Genomic DNA, 7,640 nt, shown 5'->3' with positions numbered 1-7,640 from the left:
GACACCTTTTTATTGGTCATTTTGTGTTTCAAGAATAAGGTCCAAGGTTAAGAATTATGCTATTAGTTACTTAAATATAAAATGTTTTTCTCTATTTAACAACATTCCAATGGTGAAAGACGACTTCCCTTACTGATCATGTCTCTTGTGTGGCAGGATGTTGGACTCATGAAAAATAATCATGTAGTTTATATTCACCAAAACTGATTTACTGAAGTGAAAACATGGATGGAATTGGCGTTAACGCGAGCGCCGCTTGCTGTGAGACGGGAGAGACGAGCCGGCAGAGGATTGCGCAGCCTTCCTCGAACAGTTATGTTCATGATTTCTGATTTAACGTATACGGCGTGAGGGGGGCTGTGATTGGATGATGACAGGTATCGGTGATCATTCTCAAGTGATCAGCACTGCTGCTGTTGTATCAGTCAGTGGTTAGATCAGCGTAGCAGTCAAACAACGGGACAAGGGAAGTCACGTACGGGACAAATCAATTAGGCCCAAAATACAGGAGAGTTGGCAACCCCAGTCCCAGTACTTTTGGTAATATAGTCAGAGGCGGACAAAGTACTCAACTCCATTACTTGAGTGAAAGTACAGATACTGCTGGTCAAATATTACTCCATTACAAGTGAAAGTTGTAAAGACAGATTTTTACTTAAGTAAAAGTACAGAAGTACTTGCTTTTAAAAGTACTTAAGTACCAAAATTAAATTTTGTTTTTTATGTCAATGCACTGTTTTATTGTTGTACGTAATACTTGCAATACTTCTGAAGCAACTTAGAATACATTACACCTACTGATTACACTGACTAGCTTGTAGTATCTTTGGAATAAAGAGCTTTTAGAATGTTAAAAACCTATGGGGGAAAAAAAATTAACACCCCTACCCACCCCCACAAAAGCAGTATTGTAGTGATCTCGCACAGTTCTGACAGTGTGTGCACAGATCTATGTGTAGCCATTCATCCACATTTGAACAGAGTGGACAGTGAAATCCTGTAAATACAGAGTGATAAGGAAGAAAAAAAATCAAACCTGCTTTAAAACCCAGCAACACAACTGTGTAGTGATATCTGATTAGTGAGATCGCTATTGAGGAGCCACGCCCCTAAGCAGGGGGTTTTGGTACTGTGCGAGTGTTCAGTAAAGTTCAGTTACGTACCTGCTACGCTGTGTGATCAGTACGCTGCCTCGGCTCATCCACGAACACAACATGGTGTCAGAAGTGGGATCAGCACGCGCCTACCCACCGCATCGTAAGTTAAGAGTGGGGGAGGGGTGTGGTCGCCAGGCAACCGGGGTGCAGACAGAGAGGCCCACGGAAGCGTATTATGATTTATAAAAGTTGAATAAAGCGCTAAAGTTGTAAAAGGCTGCAAAAAGAAACACAAATAAAACAAACAATAATTATCTACAAAGCAAATGGAGGAATCACCAGCACCCACATCTTCATATCAAATACGACCTCCTGATCCATTCGATTTTACAAAGCCAAATGACTTTGAAAGATGGCTCAGAAGATTTGAACGATTCAGAGTTGCAAGTAACCTTGCACAAGCATCAGATTTGCACCAAGTTAACACACTGATTTATTGTATGGGAGACAAAGCTGATGACATTTTGTGTGGATTGGCCATGACTACAGAAGAGCGTGGAAATTATGAAACTGTGCAAAATAAATTCAAAGAATATTTCACTGGCAAAATAAATGTGATTTATGAGAGAGCAAAGTTTAACTCCAGGAAACAAGAGCCAGATGAACCAGTTAATGATTTTATCACTGCACTGTATTCATTGTCAGAACGCTGTGCTTTTGGAGCTCTGAGAGATTAACTTATTAGAGATCGAATTGTCATCGGATTGAAAGACGTCAAACTGTCAGAGCGCCTTCAATTACATGCAAACCTAACTTTGGAGAAGGCTATAAATATGGCCAGGCAGAGTGAAACGGTGAGAAAACAGCAGGCAGAACTTAGGCAGGAGGAGGACGAAGACCTAAAGCTAGAGGCTGTACACAAAGAGAAATACAGACAGGATTTGTCCAAAAAGTTAAACAAGTCAGGAAAAGGTGGAAATTGGACAAGTTTCCAGAAAAATCATAAAGAGAAATCAAAGAAATCATGCTGTATGAGATGTGGAAAATCACCATACCATGTAAAGGATCTCTGCCCAGCCAAAGAAGCTGTCTGTCATCAGTGCAATAGGACAGGCCACTATATGAGCCAATGTCATTCAAAGACGGTGCTTCATGAGGTTAAAGGGAACTGTGATTCAGATGAAGGTCAAGCATTCCTTGGAGCTGTAGATTCAGATACTCAAGGCTGGTGCACAACTGTTCAAATCTTGGAACAGCCGGTGAAAATGAAAATGGAAACTGGGGAAGACGTCACAGCGATACCTGAATCCGTCTTCACACTGCTTACCTCAAATAGCAACACTGGTCTGAAGAAAACACGAAAAACACTGATGGGACCAGGAAAGCATGTCCTTGATGTGAAAGGGGTATTTTCTACCAGCATCTCGAGAAATTAGAAAAAAATAGAGGAAGACATCTATGTGGTAAAAAATCTCTTCACTCCACTCCTGGGCAGACATGCCATTGAGAAACTTAGCCTCATTGCAAGACTGGATAATATCACGGAATGTCAGTGGCAAAAGAAATATCCAGAACTTTTCACAGGTTTAGGTGAGCTGAAAGAGGAGTACTGTATCAAGTTAGAGACCAATGCAACACCTTACTCTGTGAATGTAGCAAGAAGGGTCCCAGTACCATTGATGGAAAAAGTTAAAGAGGAGTTATCCAGGATGGAGAAGCTCGACATCATCAAGAAGGTGGAGGGACCTAGTGACTGGTGTTCGGGTATGGTTCCAGTACTTAAGCCTGACAACACGGTGAGAATTTGTGTTGACCTGACAAAACTAAACACCGCCGTCAGACGAGAGAAGTTTATTTTGCCGTCAGTAGACCACACACTAGGCCAGTTAGGTAGAGAAAAAATCTTCACAAAGATAGATGCCAATTCTGGATTTTGGCAGATCCGTTTGGCTGAAGAGTCCCAACCGTTGACCACCTTCATCACGCCATTTGGGCGTTATTCCTTTAAGAGGCTTCCGTTTGGGATCTCCAGTGCTCCAGAGCTGTTCCAGATGAGAATGTGTCAGATTTTGGAAGGCCTAGAAGGAGTAACATGTCACATGGATGACATCCTCATATATGGAAGTTCTCCTGAGGAACATGATATCAGACTTGACGCAGCATTGAAGAAGCTCCAGAGTGCTGGGCTAACGCTTAACAAAAAGAAGTGCGAATTTGCAAAGACAGATGTCAAGTTCCTAGGCCACAAGCTATCCTCAGATGGTTTACAGCCTGATCCAGACAAACTGGCTGCAGTTCAAAATATGCGTGAGCCTACCAATGTGTCTGAGGTACGCAGCTTTCTTGGAATGATGAACCAATTGGGGAAGTTCATTCCAGACCTGGCAGAGAAAACAAAGCCCTTGCGAGATCTCCTCTTACAGAGAAGTCTGTGGTCCTGGGACACACCACCGCAGGAGTCATTCGCATTGCTAAAAAAAGAGCTTATCACAACACCAACTTTAGCACTCTTCGATCCAAGCAAGGAAACTAAAGTCGCAGCAGATGCGTCATCCTTTGGTCTGGGAGGAGTGATTTTTCAAAAGTCCAGTGATGCATGGAAACCCATTGCATATGCTTAGGACCATGTGATATTTCAGTTTTTCTTTTTTAATAAATCTTCAAAAATGTCAACAATTCTGTGTTTTTCTGTCAATATGGGGTGCTGTGTGTACATTAATGAGGAAAAAAAATTAACTTAAATGATTTTAGCAAATGGCTGCAATATAACAAAGAGTGAAAAATTGAAGGGGGTCTGAATACTTTCCGTACCCACTGTATGCTCAGATAGAGAAGGAGACCCTAGCTCTTGTTTGGGCATGTGAACGTTTCAGCTGCTATCTCATTGGGAAACATTTCCTTCTCGATACGGACCATAAGCCACTTCTGAGCTTACTGAGCACAAAACATCTGGATGACTTACCACCAAGGCTGCAAAGGTTCAGAATGAGACTTATGAGATATTCTTACGAGATCAGTCATGTTCCAGGGAAACAGTTCACAACTCCAGACACGCTGTCAAGGATGCCCTCTATGAGTGATGTAACGGATGCTGACTCAACTCTCATGGAAGACACTAATATTTACCTCTCCCAAATAGGGAAAAGCTTCCCTGCTTCAAAGAGCCGCCTAGACAACATTCGACATGAGTTAAAGAAAGACCCTGTATGCAGCCAAGTAATGAGGTTCCATGAGCATGGATGGCCGAGAACGTTGCAGGGCAACGACAAACTCAGACCTTACTGGTTGGAAAGAGACATGATTTCCATCCTCGATGGACTGCTTCTACATGGAACAAGGTTGATAATCCCTGCCTCACTCCAAAGTTCAGTTCTGCTTCACATTCATCAGGCACACCAAGGAATTGAAAAATGTCGCAAAAGGGCAAGACAGTCTGTGTGGTGGCCCGGCTTGAGTTCACAATTGCGAACTATGGTGCAACAGTGTGATGAATGTAGAAAGGCTTCCAGGACGGCTGTAGAACCGCTACAACCTACAGACTTTCCACCATATCCATGGCAGAGAGCAGCTACAGACTTGTTTGAACTAAAGGGAAAAAAGTACCTTTTAACAGTCGATTACTATTCAAGAGATATAGATGTGGCCAAATTGGCATCAACTTCCTCCACAACAATAATTGAACATCTGAAAGCAGTGTTTGCACGGAATGGGGTGCCTGAGATACTAATATCTGACAATGGGCCACAGTATAGCAGCGCCGATTTCTGGGAGTTTTCAAGAGAGTATGACTTTAAGCACATAACAAGCAGCCCACGGTATCCACAAGGAAATGGTGAAGCCAAAAGAGCGGTACAAACCGTCAAAAAGCTCCTGGGGAAAATATCAGATCCATTCAAAGCTTTGCTTGCATACCACTCTACACCACTTGCAAATGGCTACAGTCCAGCGGAATTGTCAATGGGCAGATGACTGAGAACAGGCTTACTAACTCTGCCGTCTCTTCTCACACCAAAACTTCCAGACGCAGACAAACTGAAACGGTTTGAATCCAGTCAACATGCTTGCACAAGACATTCATACAATAAGAGACACAGAGCAAGATCTTTGTCACCACTAAAACCTGGACAGACTGTTTGGATTAGGGACCAAGCCATCCCTGGGAAAGTGATCCGACAGCAGGCCCCAAGGTCGTTTGTCTTGAAAACCTCGCATGGAAATATTCGACGCAACAAACGGGCATTGGTGCGACTCCACCACCCTGAAACAGATAAGGAGCAAGCAGTTGATTGGCCAGAGTTATTTGAGACGGACCATAAGCCACTTCTGAGCTTACTGAGCACAAAACATCTGGATGACTTACCACCAAGGCTGCAAAGGTTCAGAATGAGACTTATGAGATATTCTTACGAGATCAGTCATGTTCCAGGGAAACAGTTCACAACTCCAGACACGCTGTCAAGGATGCCCTCTATGAGTGATGTAACGGATGCTGACTCAACTCTCATGGAAGACACTAATATTTACCTCTCCCAAATAGGGAAAAGCTTCCCTGCTTCAAAGAGCCGCCTGGACAACATTCGACATGAGTTAAAGAAAGACCCTGTATGCAGCCAAGTAATGAGGTTCCATGAGCATGGATGGCCGAGAACGGTGCAGGGCAACGACAAACTCAGACCTTACTGGTTGGAAAGAGACATGATTTCCATCCTCGATGGACTGCTTCTACATGGAACAAGGTTGATAATCCCTGCCTCACTCCAAAGTTCAGTTCTGCTTCACATTCATCAGGCACACCAAGGAATTGAAAAATGTCGCAAAAGGGCAAGACAGTCTGTGTGGTGGCCCGGCTTGAGTTCACAATTGCGAACTATAGTGCAACAGTGTGATGAATGTAGAAAGGCTTCCAGGACGGCTGTAGAACCGCTACAACCTACAGACTTTCCACCATATCCATGGCAGAGAGCAGCTACAGACTTGTTTGAACTAAAGGGAAAAAAGTACCTTTTAACAGTCGATTACTATTCAAGAGATATAGATGTGGCCAAATTGGCATCAACTTCCTCCGCAACAATAATCGAACATCTGAAAGCAGTGTTTGCACGGAATGGGGTGCCTGAGATACTAATATCTGACAATGGGCCACAGTATAGCAGCGCCGATTTCTGGGAGTTTTCAAGAGAGTATGACTTTAAGCACATAACAAGCAGCCCACGGTATCCACAAGGAAATGGTGAAGCCAAAAGAGCGGTACAAACCGTCAAAAAGCTCCTGGGGAAAACATCAGATCCATTCAAAGCTTTGCTTGCATACCACTCTACACCACTTGCAAATGGCTACAGTCCAGCGGAATTGTCAATGGGCAGATGACTGAGAACAGGCTTACTAACTCTGCCGTCTCTTCTCACACCAAAACTTCCAGACGCAGACAAACTGAAACGGTTTGAATCCAGTCAACATGCTTGCACAAGACATTCATACAATAAGAGACACAGAGCAAGATCTTTGTCACCACTAAAACCTGGACAGACTGTTTGGATTAGGGACCAAGCCATCCCTGGGAAAGTGATCCGACAGCAGGCCCCAAGGTCGTTTGTCTTGAAAACCTCGCATGGAAATATTCGACGCAACAAACGGGCGTTGGTGCGACTCCACCACCCTGAAACAGATAAGGAGCAAGCAGTTGATTGGCCAGAGTTATTTGAGGATGATCATGTATCTGACAGTCAGATGCCAACAGTCCGTCAACCATCTCCAAGTTCACAGTCTGCCATACCTACCCGACATGGAACTTACACAAGGTCGGGACGTTTGTCTGTTCCACCAAGACGAATGAACCTTTAGTCCATTGCCAGTGATCACAGTGGCAGAATAATCCTCTCACTGTGCCAGGAGTGCTCAGGTAGTCCACCCTGACCTGAAAAAAAAAGGAGAAGATAATATTAATGTGAAAAAAAAAACTGTGTGAAATGTATGATAATGTGAAAGACAAATTGTTGTGATAAAGGATGTTATTCAAGCAATAATTTTCCTGTACATTAGAGAAGCATAGCATGTATATGCTTAGAGTTGGTTAAAAATGGTTACAGTATGTTTATTATGCCACAATAGTAACATTCTTGGGTTCACAAAGTTCATTGTTTGGGGAAGGGGCGATGTAGTGATATCTGATGAGTGAGATCGCTATTGAGGAGCCACGCCCCTAAGCAGGGGGTTTTGGTACTGTGCGAGTGTTCAATAAAGTTCAGTTACGTACCTGCTACGCTGTGTGATCAGTACGCTGCCTCGGCTCATCCACGAACACAACAAACTGTAGCTGTACAACTTTACAACAGCAACACTGCTTTAACAAAAAAGCAAAACAGCAAGACTTATTTGACATCAAAACAAAAATTAAAAAAATGCTGTCTAATCGCTCTCACGGTACTTTGATGTCACACACAGAACAGTCTATGCAGTGCTGCTTCAAGTCCAACACCTTTTGTGTTTTATTAGGAGATGCACAACAGTTCTTCTGTGGCTTTATAGGTAATATTTTCACGTACA

This window comes from Sinocyclocheilus anshuiensis, unplaced genomic scaffold, assembly GCF_001515605.1.
Source record: "Sinocyclocheilus anshuiensis isolate Anshui unplaced genomic scaffold, SAMN03320099.WGS_v1.1 scaffold816, whole genome shotgun sequence".
Classification (NCBI taxonomy): domain Eukaryota; kingdom Metazoa; phylum Chordata; class Actinopteri; order Cypriniformes; family Cyprinidae; genus Sinocyclocheilus; species Sinocyclocheilus anshuiensis.
Note: the sequence above shows the minus strand (reverse complement) of the source record.